At 53.7% G+C, this 17507-nt stretch overlaps 1 long non-coding RNA gene across 1 annotated transcript; it reads left to right on the forward strand.

The window, feature by feature from the left end:
* Positions 1-13985: 13985 nt before the first annotated feature.
* On the forward strand, positions 13986-16148 carry LOC116270121. Its single transcript, XR_004178062.1, has 2 exons — positions 13986-15012; positions 16042-16148. It is a non-coding gene; the product is annotated as an uncharacterized LOC116270121 (long non-coding RNA).
* The last annotated feature ends 1359 nt before the right edge of the window (positions 16149-17507 follow it).

A 17507-nucleotide genomic window follows, 5' to 3' on the forward strand; every position in this document is an offset into this window, starting at 1 on the left:
TCCATAACCCCAGCCCTTGGGTGGGTTCCTTAAGCCTTCCTGGTGTCCGCTTGTGGATACTGAACTCTACCCTCTGCTAATCTTCAAAATCAAGTCTTACACCAGATACTGACATTTCATTTAATAAACTGATCATTTTTTCCTTTAAAGTTTCTTTTTAAAGACAAGTTAACAGTGTCATGGAGATGTAACTGGCTTGCGATAAATGGCAGATTGAAGTGCACACTTTAATAATGAACTGATAATTTATTGAGCACCTATTACGTATCAGGTACTTGCCCGGCAGCCTGTGGGGACTGAGCAACTTGGATGTCAGACAGCCTGGGTCAGAATCCCAGGCAGAATCACACGAAGCAGCCATGTGACCTTCAGCCAGTGGTGTGAGGCCCTGGATTCTCACCTGTGCAACCTCCTGGGATAGATCGGATATTATTCCCAATTTTCATTCCCTCCTGGAATAGAATTACACACCCATGCGCTTTGCCGTGTGACTTTGCAGTAGCTCCCACTGGAGTAGGCAGAGTATATGTCTCTACCCTGCTGAAGTGTGGGTTTGGCCATGTGACTTGGGATATTAGTGGATGTGTCAACGGCATAGGCTTGAAATATGGCTGGGTTTTTGGCTTGGCGGTTTGAGCTTCTCCCATGTGCTACAAGGCTAACGTGTCCCAGGTAGCTGACGGTTCCAGAAGAGGGACTCTTGGAGCTGGCCTGAATCTGATCCATGGCCTGCAGCTAAATCCAGCTGACCCACAGAATGAAGCAAGGCCACCCCTGCTGACCTGCAGGCCTGTGAGAGATGGAAATAAACATGGAAAGCTACTGGATTGGTGGGGTTGTTTGTTACACAGTCTTACCGTAGCAGAAACCTGACCATTCCATGTGTATAATAATAGCACACACTACCCAGGATTGTTTGAGGATTAAATGAGATTATATATTTAAAATTATAAATTTAATATATTAAAATTCCTGTGTTAGAGTGGGGCATGGAATAACTCCATAAAATATGAGATATTATTAAACACAACCGAATGTGGTGCCTCACGCCTGTAATCCCAGCACTTAAGGAGGCTAAGGGGGGTGGATCACATGAGGCCAGTAGTTGGACACCAGCCTGGGCAACATGGTGAAACCCTGTCTCTACTAAAGATACAAAAAAAAAAAAAAAATTAGCTGGGTGTGGCGCACGCCTGTATGCCCAACTGCCCCGGAGGCTGAGGCAGGAGAATGGCTTGAACCTGGGAGGTGAAGGCTGCGGTGAGCCGAGATGACACCACTGCACTTCAGCCGGGGCGACAAAGAGAGTCCATCAAAATAAGCGTAAGAGTAGAGTAAATGTTTCTCAATGTATAGCATGACACGTTGACACATTCATTTAACTCATTAAGATTATTTTGACCGGGCGCGGTGGCTCAAGCCTGTAATCCCAGCACTTTGGGAGGCCGAGATGGGCGGATCACGAGGTCAGGAGATCGAGACTATCCTGGCTAACACGGTGAAACCCCGTCTCTACTAACAAATACAAAAAACTAGCCGGGCGAGGTGGCGGGTGGCTATAGTCCCAGCTACTCGGGAGGCTGAGGCAGGAGAATGGCGTAAACCCGGGAGGTGGAGCTTGCAGTGAGCTGAGATCCGGCCACTGCACTCCAGCCTGGGCGACAGAGCAAGACTCTGTCTCAAAAAAAAAAAAAAAAAAAAAGATTATTTTTTCTCTTCTAAGCCTTGAAGCACAGGCTGGGTTACCTATAGAAACTGCCCATAGCTCACGGCCTGGGACAATGACTCAGAGAACGGAAAGCTTTCAGCATGGAGACCCTAAAGTTCCTCTCCTTCACCCCCATCCCATGTCTGAAGCCTGCCATCCTGTCCGTCTCTGGGGATTGCTCAACCTTTGCTTGAATCCTTCCAGTGATGGATACCTCCCTACTTCCCATGCCAATTTCAGAATCTCCCTCATGGTGAGATAGGCTGTCTCTTGCTCTTTTTTTTTTTTTTGAGATGGAGTTTCACTCTTGTCACCTAGGCTGGAGTGCAATGGTGCGGTCTCGGCTCACTGCAACCTCCGCCTCCAGGGTTCAAGTGATTCTCCTGCCTCAGCCTCCCGAGTAGCTGAGATTACAGGCATCCGCCACCATGCCCTGATAATTTTTGTATTTTTAGTAGAGACAGGGTTTCACCATGTTGGTCAGGCTGTTCTATGAACTCCTGACCTCAGGTGATCTGCCTGCCTCAGCCTCCCAAAGTGTTGGGGTTAAAGGCGTGAGCCACCACACCTGGCCGGCTCTCTCTCTTTGACTCTCTTGAGTTGGATGTTGGATGACTCTCTTGGGCATGGCTGGAGACGATTAACATCAGGTGTACATGCTCTGGGTCAGATCTGGATAAATACTGGAGTCCACACTTAACAACTGCGTGACCTTGGGCAAGTATATTCACTTCTCTGAGACTCCGTGTAAAGTGGTGGTAGGGGAGATAGAAAATTTACCTCCTGGCTGGGCGCAGTGGCTCACACCTGTAATCCCAGCACTTTGGGAGGCTGAGATGGGTGGCTCACTTGAGCCCAGGTGTTTAAGACCAGCCTGGGAGGTGAAATCTCCCTTCTCTACAAAAAAATAAAAAAAATCAGCTGGGCATGGTGGCGTACACCTGTAGTCCCAGCTACTCAGGAAGCTGAGGTGGGAGGATCACCTGAGCCCAGGGAGGTGGAGGCTGCAGTGAACTGAGATTGCACACTGCACTCCAGCCTGGGCAACAGAGCGAGACCCTGTCTCAAACCCACCCCTACAAAACAAATAAAACAAAAATCTACCTCCCAGGATGTTGTGTGGATCAATCAAGAGGTGCCCAGTGGATTATCAGTGCAGAGGAGGGCATACCAAGGTGTGTGTTCCAGCTAAGATTCCCAGGTTATAGAAGTTCCTGCGTTCTCTCGTTCTTCTCCCATCCTCCTCTTTTACTTCATGGTTCCCTTCTCTAGTTTTTTTTTTTTTTTTTTTTTTTCTTTTTGAGACAGAGTTTTACTCTTGTCACCTAGGCTGGAGTGCAATGGCGCAATCTTGGCTCACTGCAACCTCCGCCTCCTGGGTTCAAACGATTCTCCTGCCTCAGCCTGAGTAGCTGGGATTACAGGAACCCACCACCATGCCCGGCTAATTTTTGTATTTTTAGTAGAGACGGAGTTTCATCACATTGGCCAGGCTGGTCTCAAACTCCTGACCTCAGGTAATCCACCCGCCTCGGCCTACCACAGTGCTGGATTACAGGCGTGAGCCACTGCACCTGGCCTCCCTTCTCTAGTTTTGAGCATCACCCACAGTTTTTCAGGTTGCTTTGAAACCTGGCACATAGAGACTGTCAGTTGGCTGAGGTGCCCCGGGGCACACTGGTGCCCGCAGTGGTTGTGATTCACACACCCATGGTGTGCCTGGCCCTGGCCTGGACCCTGCGGATGCTGGGCAGACCCTCTGCCCTCAGGGAGCCCACATTCTGGCAGTGAGGGGGAAGGTGGCATCAAACCAACAAATATGACGGGACTGAGGGGTGTGTCATGGAGAAAACAGAGCCGGACAGGGCATAGGGAGCCGGGTGGTGGCGGAGGCCTGAGGAATTCATCCTGGGGTTCCGCTAGGACAGATGCCATCCCTGGAACAAGGAAGGGGGTGCATCTGCTTCTCTCCTGGGTTGGGTCAAACTGGCATATGCTGTGCTGGGCTGAGCGTCAGTGGCCCCTTGGGAATGGCAAAAGTGAAGGGGTGTAGGTCCAGAGAAGGGAGACCTGGTGGGCAGGGGACTGGAGCCACGTTACCTTGGGCATCATAAGAATGGCTGCCATTTAAGGCGGGCTCTGGGCTCTCTATGCATCTTCTTTTCTTTTCTTTTTTCTTTTTTTTTTTTTTTTTTGAGATGGAGTCTCACTCTGTCACCCCGGCTGGGCTGGAGTGCAGAGTCGCAATCTCGGCTCACTGCAAATTTCACCTCCTGGGGTCAAGCGATTCTCCTGCCTCAGCCTCCCAAGTAGCTGAGATTACAGGTGTCACCACCACGCCCAGATAATTTTCGTATTTGTAGTAGAGACCTACGAATGTTGGCCAGGCTGGTCTCAATCTACTGATCTCAAATGATCCACCCACCTCGGCCTCCCACAGTGCTGGGATTACAGGTGTGAGCCACCGCGCTTGGCCTTTCCAAGAATTTTTGCATTTACTTCTCACACCAAGCTACCCTACTACCCTTATCCCCATTTTACAGAGGAGGCTCAGAGTGCTAAGGGGAGCTGCCTGAGTTCACACTGGGAGTAGTGGAAGAGGCAGGATTTGAACCCAGACCTGCTGGACTCTGGAGTGCGTGCTCCTGATCTGTCTGTGAAACTGGAACTGGGCCCCTCAGGCCTGGGTAGCTGTGCGCTGGTAAATGTACGACAACTAGCTCTTCTAAGAGAACAAAAGCCTGTTTTGTAGCACGTGCCGATTTTCATGGTGTCAAGCCTCCCGCCCGGGTTGATTTCAAGCCAGTAAAGGCAATGTGGTGTGGATGGGAGTGACCGGCCCTGGAGTTTGACTGGTTGGAGGGTGGGTTGGACGGGCAGCTACAAATGTGGAAGGCCCAGGGATGCTTGGGAAGCCCTCGGAATCTGGGTCTGTGACTTTGGTTCTTCGCACATGTTAACTGAATTTCTCCAAGGAGGCTGTGGTGTCTTCCAGGTCCTGGGGGCCTCTGCCTCATGCTGCCCGTTGCAGCACAGATCTCCACTGCAGTGGGCAGGCAAAAGAGGCTCTGGGGCGGCGTCTGTTCTCCAAGGTCAGGAAAGGGCACGTGGGCTCCGGAGGCCGGGTGCTGTCAGGGAAGGGCTTGGTGCTAGAGCCACACATGCCTGGGTGTGAGTCCTAGTTCTGCGACCCATAAGCCTATAATCTTGCGTGCGACATCCACCTTCTCCAGGCCTCAGTTTCTCCCTGAGTCAAAGGCAGAGGTGGGACCCATGAGCTCCTGGGTCCTCGCGGCTTGGGCCTTCCTCCATCAAAGCCTCCGCGCGCGCACATGGGCACCCAGCCGGCTGTGAGCCCTGCCTGCACACGCTTCCCTGCCTCTCCTCCCGCCGCATTGCTATTTAAAGTGGCGGTGGTTTGGCTCACTCTTTTTTTAAAAACCATTCCCGTACTCGAGCCGAGTTCCACAAGGCCAGCTGTCACCACTAAAAATGTCTGTCGTGTGACAGCCACCAGCAAGGAGATGGGAGGAGGCAGGAGGCCCCGGATGGGACCACAGAGTGGCTGGAATTAAAATACAACACACACACACACACACACACACACACCCACCCACCCAACAACACTGTGAGGAAGAAACAAAAGATGGGGGTTGCCTTTCCTCTTCCTCCACCCCTCCTTTGCGAGATGCTCGTTGGCCCTGCTGGAGGACTGATGGCAGCGGATGCCAGGCCACTGTGGTGACAGGGTGGCACAGGGCCTGGCAGACGGGCCAGTCTTTGCTGCCCTTGACCCCCCTGTGCCGTCCCCGCGCTGGGCACTACACCCCTGCGGGTCCTCCCAGCAGCCCCCACCTGTGCCTCCTGCTTTCAGCCTCCCCTGCCGTCCTCACTCCACCCACACCAGGAAAACCGAGGGGGTGACCTGTCCACCGTCTCGGAAAAACACAGCAAGGACTGATGCGGGCTCCTCAGGAAGGGAAGGAAAAGAACATTTGGTGAGCCCCTCCCGGGGCCTCACCCTTCCACGAGTCACTTTTTTTTTTGAGACAGGGTCTCACTCTGTTGCCTAGATGGGAGTGCAGTGGTACGACCATGGCTAACTGCAGCCTCAGCCTCCTAGGCTCAGGTGATCCTCCTGCCTCAGCCTCCCTAGTAGCTGGTACCACAGGTGCATGCCATCATGCCTGGGTGAGTTTTAAATTTTTTGTAGAGATGGGGTCTCCCTATGTTGCCCAGGCTGGTCTTGAACTTGTGGGCTCCTGCCTTAGCCTCCCAAAGTGCTAGGATGACAGGTGCGAGCCACTGTGCCTGGCCTTATGAGTCACTTTAGAAGTGATTAAAAAGTGAATCAACTTGATAAGCAGCCTCCATTATCCCCATTTCACAGATAGAGAAACTGAGTCTCAGGGTGGAAGAACTGGCCTGGAGCAGTACCCTGCAGGGATAGGCACCGACAGGCTGAGTGTGGCTCTTGGCTTTGGACACAGTCACTGTGGGGGCTTCAGCAGGTGACTCTCCAGCCTCAACCTCCTTGGCTGTGAAATGGGGCAATAACGCAGACGCTCCTGAAAGACGTGATGATGAAATAAGACCAGGCATATCAAGTAGCGGGGAAGGAGAGTGGGGCATAGAATGTGCTGGAAGGTCAGGAGCCGGAACAGGACTCAGTGCTCTCAGATTCCAGAGGCCAAATTCTTTCTACCACGTTTGTGGCCTCTGGGGGCTGCTGGAAGCAGGGCCTGGGGGAGCCCTGGAGATGGCGGGATGAGAGGCTCTTACTCTCTGATGCCCCTCAACCAAGATGTGGCCACGGTGGGCCTTTGGGGGCCTGGCCACTGGTCTGAGCCTGTGGCTTCCCTGATGGAGGCTCCTGACCCCCAAACTGTTTGGGATGTCTTACATTAGGGGGTGGAGAGGGACTCTTTGAAAAGAAAAAGGAAAACATTTTCCAAATAGGAATGTTGTGTCTCTAGAATCATTTCCTTCCTCTCTTCTTCTGGCCTCACTTCTTTCTCCTGCTGGGGTAAGTAATTCACACTTTAGTAAGAATTCTGCTAGCCACCCTGTGCAGAGCATAGCCTCTCTTCTATGCCAGGAGCTCCTCTCTGAGTGCTTTTCTCTTAAAAAGCTTTGTCCCTCTGGAAGGAGTGTGTCCATCTGTTCAAAGCTCTTTAAACATTTCTTTCTTTATTCATTCAATAGACATTGATTGAGTGTCTGTGGCTCGATCCTGGGTGCAACATCAACCAACCCCGGGCGGTGCCTGTAGGTGCACAGGGTTGGGCTGATGGGAGTGGCTCTGTGATGATTCTCACTCCTCCTGCAGGGATCTGTTAAGCACATCTGGCCTGGGCTCCCTGATTCAGATGTGGGGACGCAGCGGGGAGCAAGGCATGACCCTTTGCTCACCGGGGTCCTATTCCAACAGAAAGGATGCTCGGCACTCGGTCAAATACGTGCTCAGCACGACGGCAGTTAGGGATAGGATTATGGAACAAAAAAAAAGCCGGGGTGCGGGGGGCAGGCGCGATGGCTCATGCCTGTAATCCCAGCACTTTGGGAGGCTGAGGCGGGCGGATCACTTGAGGACGGGAGTTCGAGATCAGCCTGGACAACATGGCGAAACCCCATCTCTACCATAAAATACAAAAATTAGCCAGGCATGGTGCCACACGCCTGTAATCCCAGCTACTCGGGAGGCTGAGGCAGGAGAATCGCTTGAACCCCGGGAGATGGAGGTTGCAGTGAGCCAAGATTGTGCCACTGCACTCTAGCCTGGGCGACAGAGCAAGACCATGTCTCAAAAAAAAAAAAAAAAGAGGGTGGGAGGGATGATTTTAGTAAGGTTGGCAGGGAAGGCCTCTCCAAGAAGATGACTTTAAAAAAATGCATCGATTTATTTGCATAGTGCATTCACACGGCTCAAATCCCGTGTTTCTGAGGCCGGGCACGGTGGCTCACACCTGTAATCCCAGCACTTTGGGAGGCCAAGGAGGGTGGATCACCTGAGGTCAGGAGTTCAAGACCAGCCTAGTCAACATGGTGAAACCCCTGTCTCTACTAAATATACAAAAATTAGCCAGGCGTGGTGGCACACACCTATAATCCCAGTTACTCGGAAGACCGAGGCAGGAGAATCACTTGAATCCAGGGGGCGGAGGTTGCAGTGAGCTGAGATAGCGCCACTGCACTCCAGCCTGGGCGACAAGAGTGAAACTCCGTCTAAACAAAGCAAAACAAAACCCCAGAATAGAATAAAAGCTGCAAACAGAGGCCCCACTCTCACCTCCATCCCTCTGCTGTGTGGTGCCCTATCTCAAGAATCACTGTCCTTAGTTTATAAAGAATCCTTCCGAGTTTCTTAGGCAGCTATAAGTAACTCTAAATAGGTCCTTAGTTTTAAAAGAATCTGTCTGAGTTTCTTAGGCAGCTATAAGTAACTATAAATACCGTTTGTATTGAAAACTCAGCACCTGACAGGTACTGATATTTGAATTGAGACCTGAAGGATGAGAAGGGGTCAAACCCAGGAGAACTCCTGGCAGAAGGGTGGTGGGCAGAGCTGAGTGCATGGCCCCTGGTGGCACGATAAGAAAAAGCAGGTTACTTGGAATTGTCAGGTGGGGCATGACCGATGGACACAGGGTTTAACAGGGTCCCTTGGGCTGCTGGGCGTTGGGGCAGGAGCAGAGAGAAGTCAGGAGTGTGTGGACAATCACAGCCATCCACTGAGTGAGTGTTTGGGGGGTGCTGGCACGCATGTAGTTTTTAGAACACGCCTGGGGACAGCCCTGTGCAGAGGAGGAAATTGTGGCAAAGAGAAGTTAATGAAGCCACCGAAGGTCACACCATAGGCAGTGAGAGCAGAGCTTGGGTAGAAGCCCAGGTAGTTGACTGGGATCTTGAGTTTTTTTTTTTTGATGGGGTCTCGTGCTGTCGCCCAGGCTGGAGTGCAAAGGCACGATCTAGGTTCACTACAACCTCTGCCTCCCAGGCTCAAGTGATTCTCCTGCCTCAGCCTCCTGAGTAGCTGGGATTACAGGCACCTGTCACCACACCTGGCTAACTTTTGTATTTTTAGTAGAGACGGGGTTTCACTGTGTTGGCCAGGCTGGTCTCGATCTCCTGACCTCAGATGATCCTCCCTCCTTGGCCTCCCAAGGTGGGGTGAGCCACCGTGCCCAGCCACATTTCTTAATATTTTAACTTCTGTGCATACCTGCTTCTCCTAATTGGCTGCAAGTGGCCCCAGTGGGAAAACAATGGGGTGAAGGCCACATAGCGGGGAAGGGGCGAGGAGGGACTTGTCCCCACATCTGTCAGGCTCCAGGGCTGAAGCCCTCCCCCAGCAGAGCAGTGACCCTCTGCCAGACCTGTTGTGCCACAGTCACCTGGGCTACTGGTCAAATGCAGATTCCCGGACCTGGGTTGTGACCCAGGGATCAGAGTCTCTGCGGGCAGGGCCTGGGAACCTGTATTTCGAACCAGACTGTCTCTCTCACCTCCTTGCTTACCCCAAGCCCTTACATCCTGAAATTTGCATCCTGAAATTTGAGACCCCAAGGCGAGGCAGTGGGGATGGGACCTGCCTGGTCACCCAGCTCAAACCTTTCCCTCTTTTGGGAAAGCCCAGCCCAGCCCTTGCTGGGAGGGTGAGTGGTGGCCTGGTGTCTGTGGGCCAGGGCAGGGTTCTGGGCCTGACCTCTCTTTTCAGAAGCTGATTGATCCCAGCTCTCTCTCTCCTCCCTGAGCTGCCAGCCCCACCTGCCTTGGAGGGCAGACATCACCTCTCTCACCAAGAACCTCAAGGGTAGGGCCTGTTAAACGCTGTAGTCTTAACTCAACTCTGAACCCCTACCCCAGCACGGGGACCCCGCCACACTGCAGGGCCAGGGCGGCCTCTGAAATGAACCAAAGCCTCACCGGCCTTCATTGAAGAACATTTGGGCTCTTGGGCGGGTGCCTGAAAACCCATTGCCAGCTGCCCAGTGACTTTACTGCCTCCCATCTCAACCCCCTGCCCCCACCTGTGTGCTTCTTGTCCTTTACGGGAGGCCGTGCACAAAGCCTGGGCACTGCAGGCGGGTTCCAATCAACGTCTCTGTTGCAATGGCTAGGGCCGCCTTTCTCTGACGCTTGCTGCCACCGCTGGGCGCAAGATCTGTCTCCTTCCCGTCTCTAGAGCCCAGAATGCACTCCTGTCTCCTGCCCGCTTCCCTCTCCCCCTCCCTTCCCCGAGTTTCTCTGGGATGTAGCTTGGTCCTCAGTGGGTCAGTGGACTCACTGCGAGGACAAGAGTCAGGTGGACCCCTGAGGCTTGGAGTCTCCCGGCAGCCTCCACCCTGGCTCTTGAGCAACTGTTCCGTGCTCCTCCCTGTCCCCTCTGAGGCTGTTTCCCAGGTGTGTATCCCCCTCTCTGAGCTGGGACTTGTCGCTCTGCTTCTTTTATTTTATTTTATTTTTTCTTTCTTTTTTGAGATGGAGTTTCGCTCTTGTTGACCAGGCTGGAGCGCAGTTGCGTGATCTCGGCTCATAGCAACCTCTACCTCCCGGGTTCAAGCGATTCTCCTGCCTCAGCCTCCCAGGTAGCTGGGATTACAGGTGTGCGCCACCACGCCGGCTAATTTTTGTATTTTTAGTAGAGACGGGGTTTCACCATGTTGGCCAGGCTGCTCTCGAACTCCTGACCTCAGGTGATCTGCTTGCCTCAGCCTCCCAAATTGCTGGGATCACAGGCGTGAGCCACCACACCTGGCCTGCTCTGTTTCTTTAACTCCTTAGTTTTCTCGTCTGTGAGAAGGGGTCACAAATGTGTCACTTGTGGGTCACGTGACGTGGAAGAGGCCCTGGCACAATACTCAACAAATGGCCCCTGTGGTGCCGTGATCCTAGGTGTTGGGGACCCGGGTTCCTGGGTGGCCGTGGGAGAGGACGCTTCAGTTGCTCCGGAGTCCCAGAGCCCCGGCGAGTTGGCCTGCAGCCCCCAGGCCAGGAGAGCGAAGACAGCCCTTGAGCCCGAGCTGCCCGCCCAGAGCTGGTGCCTTTTGCTGTGGCGCTGGAGCCAGAAGAGCCTCTCAGTGCCTCCCTCCCTCCTGCCTTCCACAAGTGTTTATTGAGTTCCTGCCATGTGGCATTGGAGTGGCCTTTTCTTTGTGGAAACAGATGGCCCTGAGCCAGCTGCCCTCTCTCCTCTACACATGGCTGAGGGGCTGCCAGGGCTCTCGAGTGGCCCCTATCCCAGGGCCAAGGCCCGGCCTTTTAAATTAATTAATTCATTCATTATATTAGAGATGGGGTCTTGCTATGTTGCCCAGGCTGGTCTCAAACTCCTGGCCTCAAGAGACCCTTCTGCCTCAGCCTTTCATAGTGCTGGGGTCACAGGCATGAGCCATCACACCCAACCCAAGGCCAGGCCTTTTGCTTCATGTCTGGGTGTGCTCCTGAGGGGGGTGGAGGACCAACCTCTCACCAGGCCCCCACGGCAGTCCCTGGGCCCAGACAGGGTGCTGGGGCCTCTGTTTGTTCAGGGTGGGCTCTGAGTTCATCTGTTGGTTCTTCATGGATCCACCCACACACATATCACTTCTTCATTTGTTTTAGGATTCATTCTTGCCCCAGGTGTTTCTCCAGCACATTGTGTGCTGGGCCCAGTGCTGAGTGCTGAGACCTCACGGGTCACAGAGCCAGCCCTGGCCCTTGCTCTGTGAGGAAGGCAGGGGGGCCCCAAGCTGGTGACTGAACAGCACGCAAGGGCACTGGAGGATGGGAGAGCCCCGGGTGCCCCCACCTCCTATGAGGACAGGAAAGGATTGACAGAGGAGGTGGCCCTGGGCTTAAGCCTCATAGGAGGAAAGGGGACTGCCTAGTGCTGCTGAGTGAGGAGAAGGTACCAGGGCCCAGAGGAGCGTTGGCCAAGGTGAATAGAGGAGAAGCAAGCAGGAGATGGAGGAGGCAAGGCTGGGAGGCAAAGTGGGGCTGGATGGGACAGGCCTGGGCATCTGTCTAGGAGCCCAGGGGAGCCACTGATGTTATAGGTGGGGTGGGGGGTGGCGGTGACCACGCCAACCTGATGGCCTGGAGATGCGAGAGGAGGCTGCAGTGGCCAGGACCCCAGGTAGTCCTGTGCCCCCCCTCATTCTGGGTCTGTACCTAGATGGAGGCCCCTCCACTTCCTTGGCCCAGGGGCGTCCTGTGGTCCAGGCAGGCACCTCCCCTGACCCAGACGCACCAGCCCGTTCTCCTCTCCCTCGACTCATGGGCAGGCGGGACCAGGAGGCAGCATAGGAGAGAGGCCGGGGGCTGCCTGATGACAGGCACAACCCCACTCCCTCTGGGTGCTCCCTAAATCTTGAAATAAATTAGGCAGAATCAAAATCAGACTCTCTTCATCAGGAGAAATTACTCATTTCAAATATTTGCAGCCGCTTGAACTGAAATGGTGCGAGATGAGGACTGAGATGAATAATCTGGGCCCTTTTCAAAGACAGCTTTTGCTCAGCACTTTTCCTGATTCCTGAGCCCCTCCCCCGCCCCGTCCCTCCCTCTCCCCCTCGGGACCCAGCCTCCGTCAGCCTCCATCTTCTCTCTCAGGGCTCCCTTCCATCACCCCCAGTCCTGGCCCCTTTCTCTTCCTCTCATTCCCTTTTCCTTGATTTCGTTCATTAAAGCTGCAAATATTTGCTGAGCACCTCCTCCTGCCTGGCACCGAGACTGGCCTCTGGACACAGTGAGACAAGATGGCCCAGCCCCTGCCCTCAGAAGGCAGCAGGGGTCCTTGGCTGGGAACGTGCCCGATCCACAAGCCCTGTGTGGCACCACTTCTTTTTCTTCTCCTTTCTTGTTTCTTCTTCTGTTTCCTAGAGTGAGCGTCTTGCTATGTTGCCCAGCCTGGTGTTAAACTCCTGAGCTCAAGCAATCGTCCCCTCTCAACCTCTGATGTAGTTGGGACTACAGGCATGAACCACTGCATCCAGTTAATTTTTTTCTTTCCATTTTTTTCAGAGACAAGGGTCTCACTTTGTTGCCCAGGTTGGTCTCGAACTCCTGGGCTCAAGTGATCCTCCCGCCTTGGCCTCCCAAGGTGCTGGGATTACAGGCCTGGCCACCACACTCAGCCACATTTCTTAATATTCTCAAAAATTTCCTTTCCACACTTACAAAAATGAAAGCTTATATAAGCACCTCTCCAGAGGCCTTTGGAGGCTGGGAGAAAATCTGGAGAATTCCACCCCCTCCCCTGACCCCCTTCCTCCTCCACATCCGCTCGTGGCCTGCAGGCTGGGCAGTGCTTGACGAAAGCCAGGCCTGCCCACCCTTGCAGTGACCACAGCAGGAAGCTGACAGGCGTGCTGGGTTGCACAGGGAGGGGGCGTGGTTGGAGGCGAGAGGAGCCGAGGCCTCCACGCTCTGCATTCTTTGAAAGATGCTTTCAGGCTAGATGTGGAGGCCAGATGCACCACCTGGCTCCGAGGGTCCTGGGCTGTCATGGCTGTTCTGCCAGCTGGTGGGGTGGGTAGGGGGCATGCCAGCCCTTCCTCCCTTGGATGGGGAGTCCTGGAGTAGAGGAAGGAGAGAGAACAGGAAGAGGGGAAAGAGGGAGAAGGAGGGTGAGGAGGAGGAGAAAGAAGGGGGAGGACACAGGAGGGGGGATCTGTGAGATGGGGTTGGGGAACACCCCACTCTGAGAAGGCACAAGGCTTGCATGACTGGTGTATGTGGGGGAACTGTGGGGTTTAGGGATTCGTGTCTCTGTGGTCCCACAGATCTTTTTTTTTTTTTTTGAGATGGAGTCTCGTGCTGTCGCCCAGGCTGGAGTGCAGTGGCACCATCTGGGCTCACTGCAACCTCCGCCTCCCAGGTTCAAGAGATTCTCCTGCCTCAACCTCTGAGTAGCTGGGATTACAGGTGCCCACCACCACACCTAATTTTTTTGTGTTTTTAGTAGAGATGGGGTTTCACCATGTTGGCCAGGCTGGTCTCGAACTCCTGACCTCGTGATCTTCCTGCCTTGGCCTCTCAAAGGGCTGGGATTATAGGTGTGAGCCACCGTGCCTGGCCAGATCTTCTTTTAAATGTTTTTTTTAATTAATTTTTTTTTTTTTTTAGATGGAGTCTTGCACTGTCACCCAGGCTGGAGTGCAGTGGTGTGATCTCAGCTTCCTGCAATCTCCACCTCCCAGGTTCAAGTGATTCTCCTGCCTCAGCCTCCTGAGTAGCTGGGATTACAGGCACGTGCCACCACACCCGGCTAATTTTTGTATTTTTAGTAGAGATGGGGTTCGCCATGTTGGCCAGTCTGGTCTCGAACTCCTGGCCTGAAGTGATCCGCTCTCCTCGGCCTCCCAAAGTGCTGGGATTACAGGTGTGAGCCGCGTCTTCCGTCCTGCCGGGTCTTGATTGATAGGCTGTAACTGGGACTGGGCTGTAACTGAGACTGGCCTCCCCTTAGTAGTGTTCCCTCTGCAGAGCTGTTGAAATGTTGACTGAATGCCCCTTGGTGCGCAGGTGCTGATGGCCGGGGCAGGCGTTCCGGGACCAGTGTGTTCTGGAAATGAACCAGTCAGTGGCTTTGGACTCCGGTGTGGTGCAGGGGATCCGGATGGGTCCTGTGGGGGTAGGGGTGGCTTTGGGGTTCAAGCAAGCATCGAGGGCAGTGTCTGAGAGGACCCTGGAGGCCAGCCCAGCCTGCCGGTCTCACTATGGGGTCCTTCGGGGGACTCAGAGGACGCCTGGGGATGTATCCACCCCCGACCAAGGCCTCTGGGATTCCCCACCCTCTGCAGGTGCAGCCAGAGCTCCCAGGAGCCTGGACCTGAGAGCAGGGGTGTGGAAGAGGAGGGAGAAGCCAGCTTGGGTAGGTGGGGAGGCAGAAGCCTAGAGAAGGCCAGGGCTATCTGAAAGAGAATAGTTACACACGCGGGGCTCCCACGCGGGGCAGGGTGTAGACAGGGCAGGCACCGGGCTGGGCGCTGCACAAGTGGTGATGTTCTCCATCCTGCCAGCACCCCCCGTGCAGGGTATGATATTTCCCATAATCAGATGAGGAAACTGAGGCTTAGTGAGTTTTCGGCTCGCCCGTGACCGTGTGGTTGTTTCAGAGCAGAGCTGGGGGTGAACTTGTGTCTACTCACAAGCCCGTGTGGCCTCTTGGGTCCTCGCAATTGTAGTGTCATCTATATAGTCGTTATGTGGCTAGGCATTAATTTATGTAGACCTCACAGCTTCTCTTAATATTCTCATTTTACAGATGGGAAAGCTGAGGCACAGAGAGGTTAACTCACCTGCCCAAGGTCACACCATGAGTAAGTGGCAGTGCTGGGATTTGAAGCCAGGAACTCTGGCTCGAGAGGCCAGGGGTGAACACGCTAAGCCTTCTCCTTCCTTCCTTCTCTGCTGCTTGCTCTCTTTCCATCTGCATGTGAAGGGTGTGCAGGGCTGCTGGCCTCTCTGGACTTTTTAGGGATGGCTTTTCTTTTTTTTAAGGCAGGGTCTGGCTCTGTTGCCCAGGCTGGAGTGCAGTGTTGCGATCACAGCTCACTTCAGCCTCAACCTCCTAGGCTCAGGTGATCCCCCCACCTCAGCCCCCCGAGTAGCTGCGACTATAGGCATGTGCCACCACGCCCAGCTAATTTTTTTTTTTTTTTTTTTCTTTAGACGGAGTCTCGCTCTGTCACCCAGGCTGGAGTGCAGTGGCCGGATCTCAGCTCACTGCAAGCTCCGCCTCCCGGGTTCACGCCATTCTCCTGCCTCAGCCTCCCGAGTAGCTGGGACTACAGGCGTCCGCCACCTCGCCCGGCTAGTTTTTTTGTATTTTTTAGTAGAGACGGGGTTTCACCGTGTTAACCAGGATGGTCTCGATCTCCTGACCTTGTGATCCGCCCGTCTCGGCCTCCCAAAGTGCTGGAATTACAGGCTTGAGCCACCGCGCCCGGCCTTTTTTTTTTTTTTTTTTAAATCGGAGTCTTGCTCTGTCACCCAGGCCAGAGTGTGGTGGTGTGATCTCAGCTCACTGCAACCTCTGCCTCCTGGGTTCATGCAATTCTCCTGCCTCAGCCTCCTGAGTAGCTGGGACTATAGGCACGTGCTACCACGCCTGGCTAATTTTTGTCTTTTTAGTAGAGACAGAGTTTCACCATGTTGGCCAGGCTGGTATCGAACTCCTGACCTCCTGATCGGACCACCTCCACCTCCCAAAGTGCTGGGATTACAGACGTGAGCCACAGCACCCAGCCCAGAGATGGTTTTCGTGCAGCAAAGTGTCACCTGTCTCACTGAGAATCTGTAAAACAAAAATGAGTCTGATCTTGCCAATTCCACTCCACTTCTTTTAGGGAGGAGAAAACTTTTACCAGGACGACTTAGTAAAATGCAGACACCATGAATGGACCCTGGGGTGAGGGGAAGGAGGAGAAACAAGCTAACAAATCTAATAAATAAATGAACAAGATTTTGTATTTCCTGACTGTGGTTGGTGAAATTCTAGGGAAGAATTTCATGGTCCTGATGGAAGTCCTTGTTCCTTTCACAGACCTTCCTCAAGCATCCACTGTGTCTGTGCCCGGGTCCGCAGAGACCCGGGACAAAGCCGAGAGTCAGAGGGGCAAGGCTCCTGCTCTCCCGGAGCTCATGGTCATCCTCTTCCTTCCCTCCCTCCCATAATATTTTTTGAATTAATTAATTTTGTTTTGAGACAGAGTTCTCCTCTGTCACTCAGGTTGGAGTGCAATGGCATGATCTGGGCTTACTGCAACCTCCGCCTCCCGGGCTCAAGCGATTCTCATGCATCAGCCTCCCGAGTAGCTGGGACTACAGGCGTGCACCACCATGCCCGGCTAATTTTTGTACCTCCCATAATATTTACTGAGCACCTGCTCTTTGCCAGGTGTGGTGCTGGGTGCTGAGTGCTGCAATACAGCAGTGAAGTCCTCGAACTCCTGGGCTCAAGTGATCCGCCCTCCTCAGCCTCCCAAAGTGCTGGGATTACAGGCGTGAGCCACCTCGCCTGGCCTGCCATGCCTTGGTTGTTAGGTTGTAACTGGGACTGAGCTCTGAAACCCACCTTGATCTCACCTTAGTTGTTCCCCCAGCACGAGCTCACAGTCCAAAGTGGGAGAGAGACCTTGAATGCCTCATTCCTGAAATAACCAAATGAAATTATGATCCGCCCTAGGTGCGGGAAGTACAGGGTGCTCGGGGCAGTGTCCCCTGGGGACCTGGCTTGTTCTGGGGTGGTGGCGAGGGAGATCTACTTGGAGCAAGTCTGACATGATCAGGTGTGTGTGCTAAGCGGGAGGTACCCTGTGAATGACACGTTGCTGCCCCAATCTCTTCTTTTGGGGTCTTATCCCTGCAGTGCCTGAATCATCGCTGGTCTGTTGCTCAATCTGAAAGCAGAGAGGCCTTTGTCCTTTGTCACTGCCCAGGATTCTGAGTCTGCTGTGAGGCTGGGAGGCAGAGGCTGGGGAGCTCTGCCCAGCAATGCTCCTGGGAACCCTCTGAAGTCAATGGTTTAGTTGTGGGTTCCACTTGAAAAGCCATATAAATTTTGGGGTCTTTTTGATCTGAAACTAGGGGTTTCTCACCCATGAAGAGGAAGAACTGGGAAGGAGGCTCCAAACAAAAAGGAATGCCAAAGCCTGGGATGGGGATGAGGTTATAGAAGCCAGAGATTCATGGAGAGACCCTAGGATTGCTGCAGTATGGGGCTCCCCAGGCCCAATGTGGGGCCTAGCAGAGATCGGGGCTTGGTCACTTGCCCAGGCTGGAGTGCAGTGGCACAATCTTGGTTCACTGCAAC

Source organism: Papio anubis, chromosome 13 (genome assembly GCF_008728515.1).
Source record: "Papio anubis isolate 15944 chromosome 13, Panubis1.0, whole genome shotgun sequence".
NCBI lineage: Eukaryota > Metazoa > Chordata > Mammalia > Primates > Cercopithecidae > Papio > Papio anubis.